Source organism: Mustela nivalis (assembly GCF_964662115.1).
Source record: "Mustela nivalis genome assembly, chromosome: X".
Classification (NCBI taxonomy): Eukaryota; Metazoa; Chordata; class Mammalia; order Carnivora; family Mustelidae; genus Mustela; species Mustela nivalis.
This window is the reverse complement of record NC_139040.1, coordinates 104,046,777-104,072,880: the sequence shown is the minus strand read 5'-3', so window position 1 is coordinate 104,072,880 and position 26,104 is coordinate 104,046,777. Positions and strand designations below refer to the sequence as shown.

Here is a 26,104-nt window from a genome sequence, read left to right as displayed (position 1 = left end):
TGAGCCTCCCAAGCACTGAGTCATCCAGGTACCCTACCACCAAGTATATTTAAATAATTCATTTTAGTATTTTCATCTAATAGATAAATAAGCTGAGAAACATATGGCATCTAGAAAAGGTCTATAGTAGTAAGTCTAGAAATATTTGTGGACAATAAAGAAATAGGAAAATTGAGAAAGGAGGATAAACTCCATGGAGAAAAGTTTCTATTAGACTTCAAATTATCTGAGTTGCAAAGGCAGAACTAATGCTGAATTTAGAAAAACTCAAATCACCTCACAAAATACAGGACCCTGTTAACTACAACAGGTATTAGAATTTGTTAAGAATTATTGCCTCAAATTACAGATAATGAAAAGGGACAGTAAAACAGGAACACATGTTTCCTGACTTTCAAATCATGAATATATGCCTTAGATAACAAACATTTAATGTTTCTGAAGTCATTCTTTACTTGATCCAAATTATAATAGTAATAATCATTTTAAATGAGTAAATTGTTACCAGAGAGTTGAATCCAGCACAGCCTGCAAACTATCATTTTGAAAAGAATTTTTAGTATTTTAACTGTAATATTAACTTCAATAAATTGGTTTGAATTTTTGTCACAGTTTTTAAAAAGAACATTTCAACAATTTTAGGTAAGTGACGTTTCATAGCTGAGATAGAACAAACATCACCTGGTCTAAAACCCTCATTTAAGAAAGATTAAAACCCCCTGGGGATAAAAATATATGTTTATAAGAAAGATTAAAACCTAAACCCAGGGGTTGACTGTCTCAGGTTTGTGGCTTATTTATAGTGAAGCCAGGATAGGAATCTAAGTCCCTAAATGTTGATTCAGTGCTCTCTACTCTCTGACATAAGACAAATCTGATTTTCATAATGAATATATAACTTGTTCTCATAAAACTAATTTATACAAAAGCAGAGTCCTTTAAATGGATAAAATCTTTATTTTATTTTATTTTATTTATTTATTTGACAAAGAGACACAATGAGATAGGGAACACAGACAGGGGAAGTGGGAGAGGGAGAAGCAGGCCTCCTGCCGAGCAGGAAGCCTAACAAGGGGCTTGATCCCAGGACCCTGAGATCACAACCTGAGCCAAAGGCAGGTACTTTATGACTGAGCCACCCAGGTGTCCCTAAGCCCATATAATTTTTAACACTTCTGACATGTATACTATTATTTTTGTTAATTGGGACAAAATAGCCATCAATTCACCTTATTGGTGAATTCTCAAATACCTTAGAATGGTTTATATAAATAATTCTCAATTACCTTAAAATGGTTTCTCTTAAGGGAAGTCATGTAATTAAGAGCTAAAATCTTTTTTATTGAGACAGTGATAAAGGAGCTTAAACAACTAAAAAACTGCTTACTGTGTGTCCCTTAGTAGGCCATCACATAATTGTTAAAATTTGAAAAAAGTGAAAGAAAGTAAAGGAATACCTGGAGAAATGGATGCCTAAATTATCTACTGCAAAATGATTAGCAGAATTATCACCTGCAGTATTGTGAAAAATAGCCAAGTGTACCTATAAATTCATAAATTTGGCTAAGGATATCTCTAGAAAGAGTAAAAAGAAAATTCAATTAATTTCTTTAAATGCCTCTAAGGATATAGGAGAAGACAGAAGATGAACTAGAGAAGAAATTGTTCAGTTTTAGAACAAAAATGTAGACAAAAACGGCTGCCCAGTACAGCCTTCCTGGCTAAGAAAAGATCCAAAGGTAAACAATGGCCTCAGAGCATAGAGCAAAACCTGGACAGTAAAACAGTCTCAGCATAAAAAAGAAAAGGATGTAGCTATCCAATCCCTCTTTAAAGTTCTCATAAAGGGGTGCCTGGGTGCCTCAGTCATTAGGCATCTGCCTTGGGCTCAGGTCATGATCCCCAGATCTTGGGATCGAGCCCCTGCTGTTGGGTTCCCTGCTGAGTGGGAAGCCTACTTCTCCCTCTCCCACTGCCCCTGCTTGTGTTCCCTCTCTCACAGTGTCTTTCTCTGTCAAATAAATTAAAAAATCTTATAAAATAAAGTTCTCAGAAAGATTTTAAAACATCCTTCACCAACTATTTGCTAGGTAACTCATATCAGCCTCACATGGCCAAAGGTAAATAAGGGCTTGTCACAGAAAGAAATGTGGGTGTGGATTTAATTTAATGGAGTGAACATCCAATAAGAATCATAAGCTACCTGACAGAATTTGTGCTAATAAAAACACTGTGATATTAGACTAAAGGGGATAGAAACAGTTCAGAAGGGGAAAAATTCTTGGTATTCTCAACCTTATACACACAAGAAAACACTAAGAAAGCTACTCTGCTATAAACATGGACTATGTGTTTGAAGGAAGGTGGGATACCAAAGGACCAACTAGTGACTCAGAGAATGGGATTAGGCCTTAACCAAGAAAGTGGAAACATATGCCCAATTGAATTTTATAATCACTGCAGACCAGTACTCCTATCAAAGAGAATTGTCTATTAAAGTTATCTTATGTGTAGCTCAAAAGTGTACATTACATGCCTCTTGAATAAAATTCAAGAAATTGTACCTGAAGGGTCTCTACTAACCTAGTCTTAATTAAGATCACAAGGTCCTGGGGTACCTGGGTGGCTCAGTGGGTTAAGCCTCTGTCTTCGGCTCAGGTCATGATCTCAGGGTCCTGGGATTGAGTCCCGCATGGGCTCTCTGCTCAGCAAGGAGCCTGCTTCCTCCTCTCTCTCTGCCTGCCTCTCTGCTTACTTGTGATCTCTGTCTGTCAAATAAATAAAATAAAATCTTTTTTAAAAATGACAAGGTCCCGGGTATTTATACTTTGGTGGTCTTGAAAGGGGGTGAATGTATTTTTTCATGTGAGAAGAATGTAAATACTTTCTGTCCAGAGGATTGACTATGGAAGATTAAAAGGTTGTAAATCCTTCACATTACATTCAATGATTCTTTTTTTCTTTTGAAGCTGGTCTGGCCTATAGTTGCTTAGACGAATGGAATATCCTAGAAGTAATGCAAAACTGATATACTGCCCTGGGCCTCAACTTTAAAAGGGCTGGCACTTCTACTATGATTTCTCATAAACCTGAGTTGCTATGTAAGAAATGTAGTAAGACTAGAATTGCTACGCTAACTACACGGAGTCGCTCTAGAAAACCAGCTGATACCCAGTAGTTCCAGAGAAGCTATCCCAATCACCCTAGCTAATTTAGCTGATATCATGGAAAAGAAATAAGCCCTATTATCCTGTGTCTGAATTCCAGTGCTTTGGAATTGTGTGATAATGCTAGATCATTGGTTTTAGCCACTAAGTTTTGATATAAGTTGTTATACAACAATGGATAACCAGAGCACATATATATATGAAATAATAATGTGCAGAACATGCCGTGGCTTGCAAAGAGCATACAAAATTCATTGAAGATGAGAAATACTTACTAAAATATTATTTTCTACTTCCTGTGATTATGAAGCTCATTTATTGAAGTGCAATTGACATGATTCATGAAGAAAGATGTCTTGTCAATAATTTGATGAAATATAATTACTAGTTATAAAAACATTTTTTTAAAGATTTATTTGACAGAGAGAATTGGGGGGTGAGGGGCAGTGGGAGAGAGAGAAAGACGCAGCCTAAGTGTGGAGCCAGAGAGAGATAGGGCTCAATTCCATGACCTTGAGATCATGACCTGAGCTGAAATCAAGAGTCAGACCCTCGAAAAACTGAGCAATTCAGGCAGCCCTAAAAAAATTTTTTAAATGTAAATTATGTCAAAGGAGCTTACTCTATCAGAGGGTATGTTCCATCAATTAATGAGGAAAAAGTAAATTCTAATAAACTGGGTTATATTAAATTATATAATTTGGATTCATAGATCATAGCGCCTTTGACTCATTTTCAAACAGAAAAGGAGGTCCTTATTGAATTTCTGATCACAGTTCATACCCTGCAAGTAGTTCTCAATCTCTCTTGACCTGTTATTATAACTGAATCATCTTATTTGTCCATGATTTGTTTTGGTATTTTGTTTCTTTCCTGTTTTTGTCTCTAAGTAGACAAATGTTTCTAGCCTATAGGAGTCAGCATTGCAATGTATTTCACATCACATAATTATACCTATAGTATATGCTTTTAAATTACAACTCAGTGTTTAGAAATATACCAAAAATGTCACAAAAAGATATGTTATAATCCTGAACATTCATTAAAAAAAATGGTAAGGAGTTGTTTCTTAGGCAGTCTCAGATCTGGAGATAGGCAGAGCTGTGTCAAACATTCTAGTGTCTCTAAGCACCCACATGCAGAGGGCAAGTGACACATGCACAAAAAAAAGGAGCCTTTTTTTCCTCAACAAACACGAGAAAACCATTGTAGTCACCTGGGCCAACTTACAGTCTTCCCAGATTTTCAGTTTCTGAGGCTCAGTTTGCAGTGCTCAGGCAGAGCTCTCAAAGGCCATGATCTCTGTGAAGGTGAACAACCTGACTTACCACACCTGAGCCAACACCATGGAGCAAGTCTTGGAGAAGTATGGGTGCATCAGCAATGTGTACATCCTGCAGGGCCACTTCACTAGAGTCCTGTGACTTTGCCTTCATCCGCTTCCACAAGTGCCCTACCACCATGGATGCCCTTCATGGGATCGTGCTGGATGACCACAAACTGTGGATACAGATGGCACACATCAGTTGCCCACTAGATTCCTGTCATGGCCACTGCTGCCAGAAAGCTCCTCCCCACAGGCACGAATGCCAGAACCAAAGATGTAAGCAACAAAGCCATTCCAACAGTAGAAGCTGATCCTGATTTCAGGGCAGATCTGGCTTCATTCACATAAAGTCTCATTCTTACTCTTACAGTAGATCACCATCAACCTCTACATCCAGATCTACCCAATGATCCAAGTCCAAGTCGCCCTCAGTGTCCAATTCTTCCTTCCCAACCAGGTCCAGGTCTAGGTCCAGAAGCCTTCCACCAGAAAGGAAATCCAAGTCCAGATTGTAATCTAAGAATTTATTCAGGTTTCCTGAAGAAGGAGTGGTGCCCTCTTAGGTTATGAGTCAGCAAGCAACCTAACTGAGAACTCATGGAAGGGGAGGGAAGGGGAACAATATACTCAGTTGATCAAAAGGTTTTAAAACAAGCTACTAGAGCTTAAGAAGTTCATTCTTTAACATGTTGCCTAAGTTTATACTTCTAAATTTTGCATTAAGTGGTAAACATTTTTTGCCCTTGCTGTTATTTAAATATCATTTTTTTAACTGAAAAACTCGTGATTTTATTCAGAGTAAGGTCCTTTACAAAAAAGTAGGGCTCTGTCACTTGTGTCTGTGACACATTCACAAAATAGCTCTTTTAAAAAATTTTGGTCAAATTACAAATGGTGGATTAAAAGCTTTTCCAGTAAGAAGTAAAGTTAGTGAAGTGAGCAACTTAAAGTTTTTACTGATTTGATATTTCAGGTAAAGTTTTATTTTCCTTTATATACTGCTGACTTTGTGCTTGAAAGTAAACAGATTGTTGAGTCACCTGGGTGGCTCAGTGGGCTAAGCCTCTGCCTTCAGCTCAGGTCATGATCTCAGGGTTCTGGGATCAAGCCACCCATCGGGCTCTCTGCTCCACGGGGAGCCTACTTCCCTCTCTCTCTCTACCTGCCTCTCTGCCTACTTTTGATCTCTCGCTATCAAATAAATAAATAAAATCTTTAAAAAAAAAGTCAACAGATTGTTGATCTAATTTGTAACCTCCTAATTTAAGAAAATACATTCAGCCTTTTCTTGTTGGGTAGTTAAAAACTCTCTAGTAATTGACTCATCATTTCATCATTGCCATCATCCTTTTCAAAGAAAGGACTACTCAAAAAAAAAAAAAAGGGAGAAAGGGAGAAAGGAAGGGAGGGGGAGAGAGACAGGCCTACTAAGGGCACCTGGGTGGCTCAGTCAGTTAAGCAGCCCACTCTCTTTGGCTCAGGTCATAATCACAGGGTCCTGGGATGGAGCCCCTTGTCAGGCTCCCACCTCAAAGGGGAATCTGCTTAACATCTTCCCTCTCCCTCTCCCCCTCCCCAACTTGCACATTTTCTCATTCTCTCTCAATTAAAATCTTTAAAAAAATAAATAAATAACACTTAAAGTGAAAAGAACTGATTTTTTAAAGGGTTATCAAATTAAAGGGCTATCAAATTAAAGGGCTATCAATTAAATGGGTATGTATTTTTGTGCACTAGACATAGTTGTATAGCAGTTGAGTAATGCTGCTTAGCTGTTAAGGTGTTATTTCCTAGTGTAGAATGCTTAGTTATTTCCTGATTGCTCCTATGTTAAGATGATGTACTGCAAAGAAACTAATAGCTATCCAGTTTATTAAAAAGTCTAACAATTATACCTCTAGTCACCTACGCCTTGCATGTATATACAAATGTATATATAACAAAGCATATAGTGAGCACATATAGCAGATGATAAATATGCCTTTGTTTTTCCCCTCCCCCTCAAAATGGTAAATCTGATCATCTTATTTTATTAATTTAAACTCGAAAAATATTAAGAAGCAAATAATGTGTGACTTTATATGTACTAAGTACTAATAACATGCTGTTATCTTTTTGCTTATGCTTACACTGTACTGTGACTACCTTCCAAAATTTAATTAAAATGTTTTTCATGGTGTCTTAAAAATTTAAAGTTGTTGTGATTATATTCTCATTCATAAAATTGTGAAACAAAAAATATTGAGGTCATACATTTAAAATGTCTTATAAACAAAAATATTAAGACAACTGAGGACCAACTGACAGAGATCCAAGGCATAAATATTTTAACTTAGCAAGCTAAAATCAAAGTTAAACACATATGCTACTACCCCATTGCTTTGATCCCCAAGCTTGTCATGACCTTGCCTCAACTCTGGAATTGTCTTCTATGGCTCAATACTCCATTTCAACTTACTGGCTTTGGATTAATGTTCTAGGAGACAGTTATCCCTAGCTTGATATTGGAATTTGGACCTGTTCTGATTCTCTTGCCTCTCTGTTAGCTAAGCACTGCAGCACTAACTTAATCCCCACTCAACCTTTCCTTTCTACTTCATAGTTGCCAATCCATCACTATGGTTCAGGTACTATATTCAATTCCCACTGCTTAATTCTCTAAGCAACTGACTAAATCAAACTTTGAAAAACAGATTAAACTTCGTCATATTAAAGTTTCAGAAATGGGAGTCTAGAGAGTTTAAATCATTGGGTAAATAAGAATTAATGATTAGTCTTCAACCTTGGTCTCTAAATTCTCAACCTAATACTTTCTTATATACTGAATTGCCTCAAGCATATTGCTTTTAAATATATTGAATTCAAATAATGTTTGGAAACATCAATTGTGATATTTGATAACAAATATTAAAAACAAGACCTTAAAGCAGACAACAATGATAATGCTATAGGAACTCAATGTTTGAGATGAAGTACATTCACACTGCAAAGGAAATGTCAAGACTTAACTGAAATAAACCTATTACTAGTACCCAGAAACTAGACTTGAGCCAATGGTTATTAACCTAACCAAACATCTATTTTAAATGTTTAAATACATCACACCTATATGTGTTTGTGCACACACAAGCACATACCTACTCACACTAATTAAGACTTTGCTAAACTTAGGCATCCAAAAATCCCATCAGGGAGCTAATTGGTTACATAACAGTATCTCACTATTTATTAAGGTATCAGTGAAAAACATTTTAGTTCCTACAAGAACCATCCCATTTCTAAAATAAACCAAATGCTCAGTGGTAATTTACTTCAAGATATTTTCTCTTCACTTGACAATTAAATGACCATTATTGGGCCAAGGTATCAGAATACACTGAATAATATGTGAAACACATAAGAAAATAGGGACACATTGAAAGGATCTCACAGCACAGAGAATTTGGAAGTTTATTTAACAGATTAACAGTATATGCTAACCATATTTGATTCATAATCAAATGAAAATGATTGCTCATTTGTTTCAACTCAATTATAAACAATTTCAATGTATGATACCTATTAAGTAAATGACAAAATATCTGTATTCTTATATTTTCATAAAAAACTAAACCCAATTAAACTTACATAAACAAGTAAACTTTATAAAATGGACAACAGAAAATAAGTTTTAGGTGGCAAATTTATTAAAAATTACTTCCTGACATCTGACTAGATCACTGATCATATCACTCTCTTGTTTCAACCATTAGGAACCTTTCTATTTTAAGTGACAAAAATTCTACACAAGCTTTACATTTAGGAAAAAAAGAAGAAATACATTGGTTTATAGATCTAAAGATCCTAAGGCATATCTAGCTTCAGGTATTTCTCAAATTTTTTTCTTAGGTATCTGGCCCTTTCTTCATCTGTTGTTCTCTGTCACTTTATATTGATTTTCCTCATTCTTGGGTATACAAGATAACCCCAAGCATATTCAGGTTTACATCCTACCAGCTTAGCAACCACATTAAAAAATATTTTTTTCATTTTTAATAGTTATAAGTAATATCTCAGATTGAACTTTTTAAAAAAAAAATTTTAAAGACTTATTTATTTGTGAGGGAGAGCACAGGGAAGTGTGGGGGGGGGTGGGGGGAGGTGGGGGGGTGAGGGAGAGAAATCCAAACAGACTCCTTGCTGAGCAAGGAGCCTTGTGTCAATACAGGGCCCAGTTCCATGACCCTGAGATCATGACCTGAGCCAAACTAAGAGTCAGACACACAACCAACTATGCCACCCATGCACCCCAGATTTAACTTTTTTAAAAAAGATTTTTATTTATTTATTTGACAGACAGATCACAAGTAGGCAGAGAGGCAGGCAGAGAGGCAGGCAGAGAGAGAGGAGGAAGCAGGCTTCCCACTTGAGCAGAGAGCCCGATGCGGGGCTCGATCCCAGGACCCTGGGATCATGACCTGAGCCGAAGGCAGAGGCTTTAACCCACTGAGCCACCCAGGTGCCCCACCTCCAGATTTAACTTTTAAATATCATTTTGGTCACATATCCATGCTTGAACCAGCTACCATAACCAGCAATTTGAGATCTATTGATTAGACATGACTGCATTATGTGCCCTTTCCTTCATCTGTGGCAGTGAATTCAGCTGAACCTAAACCAACTTGACTAAGATTGAAAAAGGGGTTTTTCCTTTGAGAAAATCAGGATGCTATTATCATAAGTATGTTAAGTGGACACTAAGCAGGCTAAAATAAAATCCATTATCTGTACTCAAAAAATAATAAAACATCTTAATATGTGCCCTATTTCTTACAGGGAAAACTCAAAACTCAATTTATAATCTATATCAATTATTTCTTCTGGAATAAATTTCATATCATTTCCACCCCAACTCCAATATTGTGGCCACAGTTCCCCAAAGAAGCCAATGTCTTTTAGGTCTATTCCTTCAGTCTGACATACTCTCTCTTCACCAACACATACACAACTGACACTTTCCACCAGTAGAAACTCATAATTATATTTAAAGATCCAGATTTAAATGTACTATCTGTGAACTATTCCCTAACCCCCATTAAATAACATCACAAATTTCCTTGTACTTATACAATATTATAGATATAAATCTCTTATCACATATAATATATTGTATTTTCACAGTTTCTATGTGATAGTTCCATCATCTGGAAAATAAATTACTTGGGAATACAGACTTCTGCAATATTTGACATATCTCTAGTGGATATTAACTGACTGTTTAGGCTGGACAGATCCACTGTTAAGTCCAGTTGAATAATATTTCAAATTCCATAGCCAAATCTTGTCTTCACACGAACAAGTTGAAGGATTCCAAAACAAGTGTTAAGAGGGACTGGTAAGATTAACGAGTCCAAAAACTCTTCTAGGTCTCCTTCAGACAGCACTACCATTGAGCATTATTACCATGCCATCCTGGCTGCACTAACATACATGGAACAAAATTAGCAGAATCAGTACACATTTCAATAGGCAAGGCAACTCTTTTGTTTTAAAAGTGCCTGCGAAGTTCTGGCTAATTAAGAATTATTTATAATATTTATGAGAAAGGAGAACAAAAATGAAACTATGTTTTTGTGGAAAATTCCTTAAAGAATTGACCAGAAAGCCTGCCGAAGTTTTTGTTTCTGTTTTGTTTTGCTTTAACAGAAGTTTGAGGGACTGTATAATAAGAGTGAAAGGATTTAAGAGTGAAAAGGATTAAAAAATATTTTAAAATAATAAATTTAAAAAAATGATAATAAAAGAGTGAAAAAGAAAAGACCCAGCAAAAGAAATTCAGCTATAGCTCTGGTAAATTATCAAAAAACGTGGGTTTTCTTACTGAGTATCTATGATTTGAGGAATTCATGAGGAGAAAAGAGAGACTTCCCTGGGCACCTGAAAATGAGAATTGTTACACTTGACTAGAATGACTTTGGTGTGACATTTTGAAGAAGGCAGTCATATGTAGTATAAGTAACTACATTCGGGTTCTTTAATTTAATATCCAAATAGTAAGAGTATAGCAGAGCCTGGAAAAGCCTCCTGAAAGCCGGGGAATAGGCTCATGCAGATGAAAAGAGGTGAAGGACAGTGCTCGGCACACAGTAAGCGTCTGTAGTATTTGCTGGTTTAAATGAAAATGAAACCTACCCTGAATATAGTCCCTAGTTGGTAACAAAGGGGAAGATAATGGATACCTAGGCAACGGTGTCTAGCAAGCTCCTACATAAAGGCGGTTCTCAACTAAGGACTCATCAGAAGCCACAGAGCTGCGGTCAGGGAGGCAGAAGAAACCTACGCGGAGGCAGATCCAACCGCAAATGGTCCTGCCACACTCCAACCGGAGCAGAAAGAGAATTCAGTTAGTATACTTCATAGATTATTCATAAATCTATTTCATAGATTTATTTTGAATATAAATCAAAACTCGGTTATTGTTTTTCAACAGCATGTCGTAAAAATCAGATATCTTCCACTTGCTCATCAAGATGGAAAATTCAGGTTTCGACGATGAAGACAAATCTGCAGCCCTACGCAGAAGTCAGAGGGACCGACTGGTCCGGGAAGAAGATTTCTATCAATTTGTAAATAACCTGAGTGAAGAAGATTACAAGCTAATGAGGGATAACGATTTACTAGGCATTCCCGGTGAAACTACATTAGAAGAATTGCAGAGGAGACTTCAACGAATTAAAGACAACCCACCACAAAATTCAGATAAAAATACAGGTATATTTCACTTTCAGGGCGAATAGAATGGGACGGGTAAGGAACTTCATAAGTAGAGTCAGCCAAAGATAAAACAAAAGTGGCACACATTAATTTGGTGCTAAGTAACTTCTCATTAAAAAAGAACTGATATTTACCTGATTTAGGGGGAGAATGTTGAGATATGTTTTTCCCCCAATTCATATTTGCATTACTTTAACTGGGAAACAGTGTGAAATAGCTTATTATTTTTCTTGGTTTTCCACCTCAACTAAAAGTTCCTCCTACTTCCTGAATTATTTTTTCTATAAAGACATGGACTTACTCACCAGCAAAAAATATTATATTCTCTATTTAACTGGGAGTAATTTTGCTCCCAACCCCCAAGGGACATTTGACAATGTCTGGAGATACTTTGATTGTCAAAAATGATGAGTGGGGGTTACTGGCAAATAGCAGGCAGAAGCCAAGGATACTGCCAAACACCTCACAATGTATAAGATAGCTCCCCAAAACCAAGACTCATCCAACACTAAAATGTCAACAGTGCTAAGGTTGAGAACTTTACGATCAAAAGAAGATGATATATAATAGTTCAGTTCTTAAATATGGCTTCATATATACTATGCTAGGTTCAGTCTCTCCATTTGAGCTGACCTTCAGTTTCATATCAACTTAAAATCTGATAACATCAAAAAGGATTCAAAAACTTTAAAACCTATAAACTTTATTTAAATTTGAGCAATGGTTACAATGGTCTTATATATTTTTTTAAAACTTTATATATTACCATAAACACTTAAGAGCCTAGAAGAAGTAATGTTGCATGCTAATGAGAATTAGGCAATAATGTAAATTGAACTAAAATACTAGTGCGGTATCTTCACCTTTTTTAATTGCATTAGTGTTTTGACAGTGGAGTGAAAAAATGTTGTCTCTTGATTCTCCTCCCATGGTGGTACACAGGGCCATGCATAAGATGAAATATTGAAAACAGACTTACTCCAGATTCCTTTAAAAAAATTCTCTAAATTTACCTAGGATTAACTAACTTTTCAGAAGGAACTCAAACTGTCCTGCCTTCACTTGTAAATCTAGAAAATATAGTTTACAAAATATTAACTCTATAAATGTGAAATGTGTTAAGAACATCTGGGTATTAAAGTTCTAATTTTTTGTTTGCTTTTGAAACAAGGTTCCAGAGTACTATTTTATGATGCTTCTAATTTTGGTAGTTCCTTTCTGCCACCACTTTTTTTTGTTAACAGGTGGAGGAGATTCTTCTGATAATTCATCTAGTGGTGACTCTCTATTAAACTGGGTTAACTCTTTCCAACAAACTGAAAATGTGACAAGTAGGCAAACAGAACACCAAATTTGGGAAGAACTGAGCCAGATTAATTCAAATAACAATAATACCAGATTTGGTTTAGAAATGAATTTTAATGTTAATAATGGGAGCCCAAATCCAGAGAACAAAGATGTACCATCTACAAGATTTCCCAGAGGAGACAATATAGAAAACATCCAAAGGCAAGCAGAAAATACACAGTCTGAATCAACATTTATAAGACCACCTATGTCAGAACAAAGTACAACTGAAGCATTAATAGAAGTACCAGTCACTAGAGGTCAGCGAAGAGCAAGAAGCAGGAGCCCAGAGCATCGAAGAACCAGAGCAAGAATTGAAAGTAGTTCAGCTCCAAATTCATGGAGTGATCTTTTACTAAGATTTCATCAGAGTATAGCACCTGAGACTTTTGAGCAGCTTCTGGAAGAGGAGAATGAGTTATATTCTAGAATTCACCACCAAGAAACATCTGGACAGCAAATAACTGGAACTGAGCCACAAAATAGTGGTCTTTTTTCAACTTCTGGAACAAGGAATGCTGTTCAAGAAGAAAGTCCTCCAGATACAACCAGTGATGGTGAATCTTGGGAAGTGGAGCAGATAAGTTCAACCATATTGTTCAATCTTGAAGTAGGACAAGTTCATCTTGGGACATATTCTCATAGTGATAGCATAGCTAGCAGAACTCCGTTAACATGTGAGACACCAACTTTAGAAAGTGAACAAGGAGGACTTTGGAATATGTTTCCATCTTTTGAGCAGACAGATGCAACAGCTTATCTCAGTACCATCGGAATTCCCATCCACAGAATTTTAAATACTGATTTAAATGATACAATATCTACTACAATTCAGAGCACATTAACGCAGACAGTGACAACATTCAGTGGCTCAATTGACCTTATGGACAGTGATAGTGATTTAGTGCATAGCATCTCACCCCCAAATGAAAACATGGAAAGGGCAGAGTCACCAAATGAAAGAGATGGTTCTGGTGATAGGACTAGTTCTGGTTCCAATTCAACTACTAGTTCTGATTTCCATTCAAGTTTTCCATTGATTTCTAGTTCAAATTCCAGCTACATAACTAGTTTCAATTCTAGTCCTATTTCCAGTTCCAGCTCCAGTGATGAAAATTCAGAAATTATGATGTTTGACGGCACTAATGAAATAAGCTTATCATCAGGCTCACCATCAGAAAATTCAGAAATTATGATGTTTGACGGCACTAATGAAATAAGCTTATCATCAGGCTCACCAACAGAAAATTCAGAAATTATGATGTTTGACGGCACTAATGAAATAAGCTTATCATCAGGCTCACCATCAGAAGCCAGGCAAGAAAGTAGACCTATGAGCCCAATAATATTTGATGAAAGTAACTCTTGGACCTCCCTTAATCTGGACCATTTTTTCCTCTTGAATGAAGACTATCATGACCAAACTACAGGACTCACCAAAGCACAAATTGACAACTTGGCTGTAAGATCTTTTGGTAAAAGTGGTGCATTAAAAGCCTGTAGTATTTGCATCACAGAGTACACAGAAGGCAACATACTACGCATCCTACCTTGCTCCCATGAATTTCATATCCACTGTATCGATCGCTGGCTGTTGGAGAACTCTACCTGTCCTATTTGTCGTAGGAAAGCAGTAAAGTCTGGTGAAAGAGAAAATTCTAATTGAGATCTGAATTCTCAGCTATACAAACAATTATAGTGATAGACAAACAGTAGTCACCTGTCTGATTGTAAACAACTTTTGGACTGATTTTTAAATATAATAATCTGAATCTAATCTAAAATTGAATCCTGAAAAAAAATTTAAAAATTAAATTGAATCCCCATATAATAATCTGAACTGAATCACTGGTTCCTGAAGGAATGTTTGGACTTTCCCCAATTTCTCTTCCAGAATTAAAAAAAAAAAAATGCTGTCTTACCTGACAGCGATATTGTCCTGTTAAATATAAGAATCTGAATCTGATCTAAAATTGAATCCCAATGTAACAATCTGTACTGAATCATTGTTTCCTGAAGGAATGATTGAACTTCCCTCAATTTCTGTTCCAAAATAAAAGAAAATATATAAAAAACCAAACAGTACTGTCCTATCTTAGAGGAAAAACAAATTTCCCACTATAATGGATCACTGAATTTCAAAAGAAACTTAGCAGGTACACTAGGGTGGGATGTTCCTGATTCCATGGGAGAAATGTCTTAATAGATAATCAATCCAGATGGAAACTAACAGAATTATCTAGTCGTGCAAATCCCATATTTCATCTTAAATGTGCATACAAAGAGGAACACAACCAGAATAATCAGGAACATTAAGAATTTATTAGAATCACTCACATAAAAAAGTAATTACATTCATAGAATGCCATAGAAAAGCTTTTAAAACTTTGTCTTCCTATCTCTCTTCCCAGCAGTTTATCCCAACCCTTAACACTACCTTAAAGTTTCTCCCATTTTCAACTACTAATATATCATTTAGGGTCCTGGGCAAAAATTGATGGCACACTTGAAAAGGGTGATGAAATAGAGTTTAATGAAGAAACTATTTACTAAAAGTGTGTAAAGAATGAAAGGAAACAAAGAGATGATGAATTCCCTGAGGCTAGCAGCTGTGAGAAGCCAGTATTATCAACTCTAGGCTTGAAGGTGTATAAAGAGGGAGTAGTTGCCTCTTCCCCTTGTCCTCCATTCTGTTCTTTAACTCGGCTGTTTAACAATTTTCTTTTAATTTTCCTTTCATCTACTCAGAACTGGTATGAAGAAGAGAACAAGTACATTTTATCTTTAGAAGTGATGAGATGACAAACCATAGAATTTAGAATTTAATGACATTGCTCTTAAACATTGCTTTGCTGTGATTGTAATCAACTAAGGAAAAAAGCCGGTATATGTACTTCTCCAATTTTTGCTTTATAAGTACATTCAAGTCTCAGTTTCTTTTTTTTTTTTTTTAATTTTCTTTAGATGTATGTGTGAGTGGAAGGAAGGGGGACACAGGGAACAGAGGCAGAGGGAGAGAAAGTCAAATCAAACAGACTCTGCTGAGCACAGAGCAGGATGTAGGGCTTGAGCCCATGACCCTGAGATCACTGACCTGAGCTGAAACCAAGAGTTCGACACTTAACAGACTGAGTCACCCAGGTGACCTGAATTTCTTTTTATTTATAAGTTCAGTTCATATAATTTTTAAAAACATATGCTTTATTCTTATAAGGTATATTATGGTTTATAGATCTTAATCTTTATGTGAATGATCCAAAGTACAAAGCCTCCCAAGTTGTAATCTGAAAAGCTGGAGTTCAAAAGCATGCTTAACTAATTCAATTCTAATCATCCCTATCAAAGTATTACCCCAAACCATGACACTTTAAAATCAAATTTTAGGGGGACCTGGGTGGCTCAGGTTAAGCATCTGCCTTCGACTCAGGTCATGATGCCAGGGTTCTGGGATCTAGCCCCGTGTCAGGCTCCCTGCTCAGCAGGAAGCCTGCTTCTCCCTCTCCCTCTGTTCTTCTCCCTGCTTGTGCTCTCTCACTCTCTCTGTCAAAAAATAAATAAAATCTTTTTAAAAAAATCAAATTTTAGGTCATGCTTCTCTTCTAATCCAAACATAGTAAGGACTTTTCTCCTAATTCAGCCTGGAAACTGGAGTTTTTAATTTTTTGTTTTTGTTTTTGTTTTTTGTATATTGGCCAAACCAGCAAATTTTGCTTAAAATTTTCAATCCTGGTTTAGGTGAGAGTAAACTGTATTTTGACAAAAGCAACAGTCATAAATTTTATACACTGAGAAACCTATATAAATATGGTCAGTGTTAAGTATAAACTTTCTCTAAAAATTTAAAGTCAGAATCATCACTGACATTTCTAAGATTTTATTTATTTTATTTGAGACAGAGAAAACGAGCATGGGGAAGGGGAGAGGAAGAATCAGACTCCCTCTGAGCAGGGGTTCCCAATGTGGAGCTTAATCCCAGGACCCTGAGATCATGATCTAGCAGGAGGCAGATGCTTAACCAACTTAGCCACCCAGGCACCCCGACCTTCATTTTCTATGTGAATTACTGGCAGCTACAGTAATTACACAGAAACATAAAATATAAACAGGGTATACTAGTGAAGTCTTTTAGTACATCTTTGAGCTAGAATATTTTTCACACAGAAGATATTTGCATGGCTGGAAATAAAGTCTTAAATGAACCTCTGATATTCACATTAAATTCTGAAAGTTGTTTGAATATTCTGATTATTACTAAGTATTTCTGATACTACATCTATTTCATTTAAAGAGAGGAATAATTAGAGCAGTACTTGTCTTCTTGCTACACTAATGTGTTCCAACCTTCCAGATGATAACTACCTAATCAATACTTCAGTACATTCACAAATGCTTTCTGTGGTAGAATTCTAAAATGGCCCCCAGTGACTTTTAGAGTATCACCTGTGAATGTGATAGACTACCATTCCCATTCCTACATTATGATGTATGGTACAGCTGATTGGGAGCTTATCCAGAATGAGCCTGACCTAATCAGGTGAGTCCTTAAAAGTCACAGGATTTCTAGTCCAGATAAGATAGTTTATACTCCTCTCTCTCTGCTCCCCCCTCTATAAGTACAACTATATATCCTAGAAATAACATGAGACAACCAAAGGAGAACTCTGAAAGTTCTAAAGGGGAAAGTGAATTGGCTAGGGACCTTTGGAATGGATGAACAACCTCATGGCAGGACATCTTATGATCCCTCCAAATAAAAAGGTGACCCAGGCTCAGCACTTCCTAACTCCCAACTTAGTAACAGAAAGCAGTTCTAACAGGCTCTTCCTCCATCAGATCAAATGGAGGTCCCACTGAAAACACCAGGTGAGCCCTGCAGAAGCTGTAAAGAGAGAAAATTGGAAGCCCTGTTGACAATTAAGTGACCTGGAGAAGTGCTTTCCTTCCCCACTGGGCCTGAGGCCCCCTTTCCCCACCCAGACATACCATACTGGTGATCAAGGGTACCAGCAAAAGTGATCCCACTGTATAAAGCTCCCACCTTTAAAAATGGTCTTCTCTTTAGCTGGGTCCGAGACTCCTCTGCCATACCCAGAGATACCAGGCAACTTGCCTATACCTACCAACACCACAAAAAGCTCTCAACTTTGTAAATAATCACCATCCCATACAGACAAGGGAGATCCTGACACAAGTTCCTGGCCCAGGAAGTGCTCTTTATCCAAGTGCAACACAGCTACCCTTCCCCCATCTAGAAGCACCAGGTGCCCTGGCCTGGGAAGCTTTTCCTGCTGGCTTAAGCAGCACAAACACAGATCTGTACTAACCCTACCTGCATAAGATAAATCAGACAAAATAGTACCACAAAGGTTCTAACACAAAGGTGTCATGGAACCACAGTCCACAAACGTAGAAGAGGCATTGTGCGCCAAATCTAAACTAAATACCAGATAAAATTTAAACAAAACCAAAAACAAAGTTTAAACAGGAACCAAAGTAGCTTAACATAATAGCCAAAGTGTTCAAGGGACAATAAAATATCACCTTTCATACCAAGAACCAGATACATGACAACTTGAATGAGAAATGGTGAATGATGCCAATCCCAAAATGAATTAGATGTTCAAATTATCTGAAAATGTTTTTAATACTGATTTCAGGCCTTTAAGACCTTTAACAGAGAACTCAAGTCACCTCATGCCAGTATTCTGACTTATAGACCTGTGAATAAAGGGATATTGCTTTAAGTCCCTACATTTGTGCCAGTTTTTTTTTTAAGATTTTATTTATTTTTTTACGATTTTTTTTTCTAAAGATTTTATTTATTTGACAGACAGAGATCACAAGTAGGCAGAGAGGCAGGCTGAGAGAGAGAGAGGAGGAAGCAGGGAGCCCTATGTGGGGCTCCATCCCAGGACCCCAAGATCATGACCCAAGCCGAAGGCAGAGGCTTAACCCACTGAGCCACTCAGGTGCCCCTTGTGCCAGTTTCCCATGCAGAATAGAAAACTAATCAACCTCTCATCTATGATTCATCCTATGCCCAGAAAAATATTATAATGAGCCCTAAATGGCTCAGTGTCTTACTCCTAGGCCTACTATACATTTATTATATTCTTGATCCTGCAAAAAATACAATACTTGACCTTTGGGTACCATTTTTGCCTAGAATGGAATCCCTAACTAATCCTTGCTATCAAAGCTTCAAAAAGACAATATCCTTCCTCTTTGAAAAACTGCCAATATCTTAACAGTTTAACTTTACTTAAAATCAACTGATCCCACTCTACTACTGTATGCTGCTTTTATCATAAGCACAATTTAATATCGACTTTCAAATTATAAAGCTTATTTTTGTTTCAAAGCAATTGCTGAGTATTAGATTGAGCTCCCAAATCACTCTCATCTATATCTGCCCTACCAAATATCAGAAGCTGGGAAGACTTGTACCTGAATTTTCTAATCTCCACTTGATCTGTTTTTTACATTATAATTTATCATTTAAATCCATAGCATCAGTTATACTCATGAGTATGAACATAAATACTTCCTTCTTAACAATTTTCTCCTTTATTTTTTTCCTAGTTATTTATTTGTCTGTTTATTCTGGCCTACTTAAAAAAAGAACACCTTATCTGAATAATAAAATTCATTTTAAAAGCACTTATAGCCAATGGATAGGTCTCTGATAGTAACATAAAGTATCTTTTTTGGTTAACCATAAAAACAAGTTGTGCTCTCAATCTTCCATGAAGAATAAAAATCCTTTCATAAGTGCAAACAAGTTTGAGCATATAACAATATGAACATCAAAACACTGCATGTACTGAAAATTCCACAAAGGAATATAATGTTTCTGAAACATATATAATATTTCTGAAATTTTTTGGAAATATACATTTGTCATCACCTTGCTTTAAGATCTCAGTATCTTCATCTGCAGTATCTTTACAACAGTTAACCAAACATTTTACATCTTTTCATTACATGAGGTAAATGTATAATCTGTTCTATAAGAAATGTTCTGGTATGAGAATTTTGAATGGAAATCTGAACTGTATTTTTTGTAACTTTAAGATTTGAAAGTTCTTTCCCATCCTAACTTGGGCTTTTTCACTGTGAAATAATAAGAGACTCTCCTTTTACATGACAGTTGAAACTCTCCATTTTTAGTTATGAAACCTGGATCTTTAACATCACCACAAAAATGTGGGGGCTTGGAAAAGCATTTTCAGGAAATTCCTGTTTTGAAAGATGAGAATCCGTCATTCATACAGGACAGACACTAATTATCAGCCAACTATGGGTTCTGGGTTATCCATTCTGACATCACTGATCACAACACAGCTATCCACCACCTCTGCCCTGTATCTATCCTCAAAGTGTATTTTTTGTTGTTGCTATGACACTTATCTCTAAAACATATTTTTTATTTATCTTGTACCTGTGTTCTTCCCCACTCCCAACTCCAAAGCAGAAGCTCCGTAAGAGCTTTATTTTTATTATTGCTACATTTCTAAAAACTAGCATAGTTATGGCATCAGCATGTGTGTGTGTGTGTGTGTGTGTGTAGCATATACTCAATTAAAACATGTCAAACAAACAAAAATTTTACCAAAAAGAGTTCTTGATTCAGTTTCAGAATTTTGGGCTAATGTTAGCATCCCAGGCTTATTTTTCACCCTTTATTCTCCAGAGAAAACGTATTTTGATAGTGCTACCCAGCACCCTGGATTTGATTTATTTCAGCCTAGACTTCTTTCACTTAGTTAACATATTTGTGTAATATTTCTTGCCTGTTATAATATCTGCCAAACCTTTTCCAGATCATTAATTCATGCATTCAACACATACATATTTATCCAGAATGTGCCAGGCCTAATGCTGGATGTTAGGATTGTAGTTAAGAAATATAGCACTTATCATTAAGAAATGTATTGAATTTTTAAAAAAGCAGATAAATATATGCTGACACTGTGTGCGATGGATACTCTTAGAGCTGAATGCCCTAATATCTTCTGGATATAAGGCAAAATTGAATGGCCTAGAAGGAACAATCTACATTAATAAGTCAAAACTCCCAAAGTTAGGTGTTAATTTATCTGATTACTAATGAGGCTAAATTTATTTGTCATATCACATTGGAATTGGTAAATTGTCTGGTTATATTTATCATCTTATTAAGTGACATAAATTTTTTTCATATTTTATATGAGAGTATATCAATTTTAAATATATATTATATAAAATATATACTCATAATATATATATACACATACATATATGTGTGCATATATATATATATAGTTAACCATTTTATCATAGAGTTTGCTCATATATTGCAGTTTGTTACCTGCCTTTCTAAGTGAATGATTTTGTCAAAGTTCCAAGTAATACAACATAATATGAAACCTGTCATTTTTTTCACTTTTTCTTCTGTTTCTCACATATAAAAGGTAATTCCTCATTTTAAAATGAGACAAATATTCATGTTTATTTTTATTCTTACTATGTATTCATTTAACTCTTTAATCCTCCAAATGAATACATAGTAAGAATAAAAAATAAAAAGCTCTTTAATCCTCCTAAAATATATACATTTTTACATAAAACTTATACAGTATTGAGACTTATGTCTAGCACCCCCTGAATGCTTATAGTTAAATAGGAAGTTCACTGATATCCCTATTTTTTCAAGAAGATACTCTCCATCATGTTAAAAAAGAAAATGCTAATCACTTCCATTTAAAACTTAGAATTGACGTTGAATTTTGCAAAATGACTTTTTAGAATATAATAAGCTGACTAAATTACTAGTAGTATTTTACTGCCACTGAATGAACAGAATAAACCCTGTTTGGACTCATTTTTTAAGACATTGGGCTTGGCCTACAATTTTAATTCTGGTATTAACAAAGTCAGATACTAATGTGTTTTTTGTTTTGTTTAATTTTTGTTTTTGAGAAATCTTTTCCCAAAGGGTGGCAAAGAAAGATGACCAAGTACAACTCCATTTTTATATATTACAAATTTACTTATTCTAAACAAAGAATCTTTATATATAAGATTGACTCAGATTGGGATTCCTGTTCAAACATCAAGTCCAGGTGATCCTTGGCATCCAAGCCTTGGCCACATGTTCAAAACTACAATATGGAGGTAGATTCTCCAAGCCAATTAGATGAAAATGTGGGCAATTTACCAGAAGTAGCAACAACTGTCCTCTAGCAGATATGGCTCTCTTTTGTTTTTCACATTCTCCTTGAGTCAACTCTGGTATTATATATTTTACTAGAAAGTGATCCATTTCATCTAGTTTTAGATTTTTATGGCATCTTTATATCTAACAAATCATCCTAAAATTAATATATTTTCCTTTGTATTTTTTTTAATTTTCTGTCTTTTCCTCCATTTTATTTTTTTTTTCCTTTTTCCTTGATTAGAATAGCTAATGAATAACAAGGCAAGCTGAGGACAAAACAGAAGCTGACACCCCACAATCACCACCACAACAACTTCCTGCCACCCTCCCTCACCCCCAGCCCCCTCTCACACACACCTCCCCCATGGGATATATGTGACATTCCTCAGGCATTTCTGGCTGCCCTAAAGGAAAAATAGTTAACTTGTAGAGATCACAATCCTGCAAGACCTGATTCTCCCTCAATTTACAAATGTCCTAGTGATTTACAAGGAAGAAGCTTGCTTTCTATCTTTCTTTCTTTCTTTTTTTTTTCTTAGGAACAAGCTTTCTTATCAACAGCCTAACTTCCAAAGACCTGTAACTCAGTTCCTGAAGCCCTATCATCATTTTTCCCTTGATAAAATTGAGGGAGGCTGAGACAGGGGGAAATGTAAATAAAAGTTAAATTTCTTCTAAACCTAAAGCTCATTGGCAAGGACTTGTGATAGGAGGAATGTGATACTCCTCCAGGAAGCTCCCAACTCTTACTGCTAATGCCTTACTAAAAGGAAAAACAACTTTAACTTGACAATGGCAAGGCCTTAGGTATCCCATAGGTCATCTTTAGCATATGAAAGTTCTTTTGAAACCTCCCTTTTTCCTTACCTCCCCCTTAACTCCATAGTATATAATCAACCCCAGTGCAACAGCTCTTTCAGCCCAGGGGTCCTGTCCCAGTGCTTTAATAAACCATTTTTTAAAAGATTTTATTTATTTATTTGACAGACAGAGATTACAAGTAGGCAGAGAGGCAGGCAGAGAGGAGGAAGCAGGCTCCCCATGGAGCAGAGAGCCCAATGTGGGGCTTGATCCCAGGACCCTGGGATCATGACCTGAGCCGAAGGCAGAGGCTTTAAACCACTGAGCCACTCAGGTGCCCCAATAAACCACCATTTTGCACCAAAGATGTCTCAAGAATTCTTTCTTGGTCATCAGCTCTGGACTCTACCCCACTGGAGCTCCTTATATTCTAAAACTTCATCCACATCAAAAGGATTATATACCATGACCAAATGGGATTTATTCGTAAAATCCAAGGATGGTTCAACATACAACAACCAATCAATATACCACATCAATAGAATAAAGAACAAAAACCACATAACCATGTTAAGTAGTACAAAAGAAAGGCAGAAAAATGTGTTTATTGGTATTCAAAACTTCATAGAAGTTTTTTTTTTTTTAATAAAGATTTTATTTATTTATTTGTTTATATATTCAACAGAGAGGAGCACAAGCAGGGGGAGCAGATGAGGGAGAAGCAGACTCCCTGCTGAGCAGGGATCCTGCCACAGGGCTGCATCTCTGGGATCATGACCTGAGCCCAAGGCAGATGCTTAACCAACTGAGCCACCCAGGCACCCCAAATAAGTTAAATAACAGATAAAACTGAAGTTGAACTTCATAAACTGAAAATAAATCAGAGAAAATTATGAGACTAAATGAAAATGTGAATAATAGAGGAATAAAAAATAAAATGGAAAACCCACAATCATCCAATAGTATTTATAGAAGGGGAGACTAGAACGAATATAGTAATTATTGAAAAAATACTTGGTGAGGACTTTTCAGAGAGGCAGTTAGAAATAAATCCTCAAATCAAAGAAGTACATGGAATCACCAGTAAAATAAATAATAACATATATACTACTATACGTCTGTATCAGACACCTCACCTCAGCATTACCCTTTCCTCATTCCCCATTAAAAGAACAGGTGACTCTGGTAGATTACAATATATGTACAGTCTGATAGTCTTGTTATTCATGATTCTGATGAGGGAGCAGGAGGCTAGCTGAGGACAAAGCAAAAGCTGGCACTTTGCACACCCTCTCCACCCGCTCCCCTCAGTAATATGTGTAGTACTCCTCAGGCACCCCTGACTGCCATAAACGAGAAACAAATAGTTAACTTGCAGAGATCACAATCCTGCAAGACTGGAATCTCCCAACTATCTTGATGTTAATGGCTTGCTAAAAGACAACATTGGTCTTCTGGCACCTTGTAGGCCCTCTTTAGCATATGAAAACTCCGTTGAAACCTCCCTTTCCCTCACCTTCCCCCAACCTCAGGGTACATAACCTCCCATCCCTCACAACCCAGGGCAGCAGCTCTTCTTGCCCATGGGTCCTGTCCCCGTTCTTTAATAAACCACCATTTTGCACCAAAGATGTCTCAAGAATTCTTTCTTGGTCATCAGCTCTGGACCTTAGCCCACCGAACCTCACCTAGGTTCTAGAACTTCATCATATGGCGCCCAACGTGGGGCTGTGAGTCTTTACATTTGGACTCTGAGCTTCGGTGCAAAATTGGTGAGTACTTTCTCTCCTTTTCCTTTACTCTCATTTCAGGGCTTATCAAGGAGTATGGTCTTATTGGAACACTTGCATGTCAATTGCTCAGGCTATAATCCTCTAGCCCGTGGCTACTCTACAGGGAGGAGAGTGTCTGCCTTTTGGCTGTAAGTTAGTACCCTGGCCGGAATGGCAGTAAGACCCAGAAACTTGATGGCCTCTCTTTATTCCTTTTCTTATACAAGTTGTCTCTCTTGGGCTCGGGACAGCCACCTAAGTCACTAGGACAGCTGCCAATTTTAAGACTCCCGTGTGAGGTTTCCTCGTGATTGGTCTAATGTGATCCCGTCCACATTCCTGGTCTAGCCACTTCTGGCTGAGAGACCTCCACTGGGAGCCGGCCGAAACCAGTACCCGACTGAATTAAAATGCAACCGGGGACCGTTTCCTGGGGAAGTTGGGTGTAAGGACCACATGTGTTGGAATGTCGCATAGACCATGATGGATTTCAGTCTTTACTGTTTCTTGTTAGTGTCTTCTACAGACTACTTAAAGCTATGAAATTGGGTAATTTCCCCTTGCCAAACTTTTCTAGTATTTCCATGGGTTAAAATAGCAAAACAGTATGCAGTCTTTAGGACAGAAGATGGCATGGCATGGCACAGTGTTTTGGTCCATTCACCAAGCACCCATCGGCAGCTTAGGGTGCGATAAGGAAGAGGGACGCCGGCACCCCTCCAGGGCCTTTTATGGAAGAAATGCCTTCCCAGGGAAGGCAGGATGGTGATCAATAGCGATATTTTGAGGGACGCCTCTGGTCGCTTTTGACACACGGGAACCTCTGACATACCCTGCGTGGGACGCCACCCAGGAGTCGAGGGGGGATTTGGTGATGGACCTTCTTTATGTTTCTGGGAGCATGGCCTCAGTAGGCTTCTTCAGTTCCCAAGGACTCTATCTTGGGGTGCCTTTTAACCCACCATAACTAATCTGGATTGCAAAATTTAAGAAAGGACTGAGCTCCTGTAGTACTGCATGGCCTCAGTGGGATCTATCAGTTAGATCTCCTCTGCAGGAAACAGGGTAAATGGACCTAGGATACCTTCACTGCTCATACCTAGGCCTTCATTGCTCTACACCAGGATCCCAGACAAAAGGGCTTTTGCAGAATGTGTTTGCCCAAATGAGTCAGCTAGTTACTGCATGATAATTGTTAGTAGGACTTCAGATAAACCCAGGTTGCTGGGCCATCCTTAGCAAAGGGGACTCTGACCTTATTTCTCTGTTTCTCCTAATAGATGTGGGGGTTTCTCCCTCACTCACTTCCCGTGTTAATGGCTATAACTGGATCCATCTGGGGTTAGTCTAACTCGAGACAGAGACCGTAAGGAATATTCCCAAGCAGCTGCCGAAACTCTGTTTCAGGGAAGTTTCCCTGTCTTCTCTGGCCCGACGTGGACTGCTTAACTCCTCCCCCCTTGCTGGTGAGAAAGCATGGCATCTGCTCCTCTGTTGGGGCTTATGAGCTCTAAAACCGGGAATCCTTTCTCTGCCTCCTGGCAGCACTTTGTTTCCTCTGTTTCCACCTTCTCCTGTTTCTGCACCAACGTGCGTGGGGCCTGCATAACTGGCCTCTAGGCCATCCTTGGTGCTTCCTGCACCATGGCTCCTCTCTCCACTGTCAAGGAGCAAGAGCATCCCCTGGACCTAACACCCACCACTGCAGATCTTCCATTCTGTGTCTCAGGTAAACATT

At 37.2% G+C, this 26,104-nt stretch overlaps 1 pseudogene across 1 annotated transcript; it reads left to right on the top strand.

The window, feature by feature from the left end:
* The first annotated feature begins 10,804 nt into the window (after positions 1-10,804).
* On the top strand, positions 10,805-14,631 carry LOC309856620 (E3 ubiquitin-protein ligase RLIM pseudogene; annotated as a pseudogene). The gene is made up of 3 exons (XR_014316631.1): positions 10,805-10,876; positions 10,964-11,244; positions 12,492-14,631. The product of XR_014316631.1 is annotated as an E3 ubiquitin-protein ligase RLIM pseudogene (transcript).
* The last annotated feature ends 11,473 nt before the right edge of the window (positions 14,632-26,104 follow it).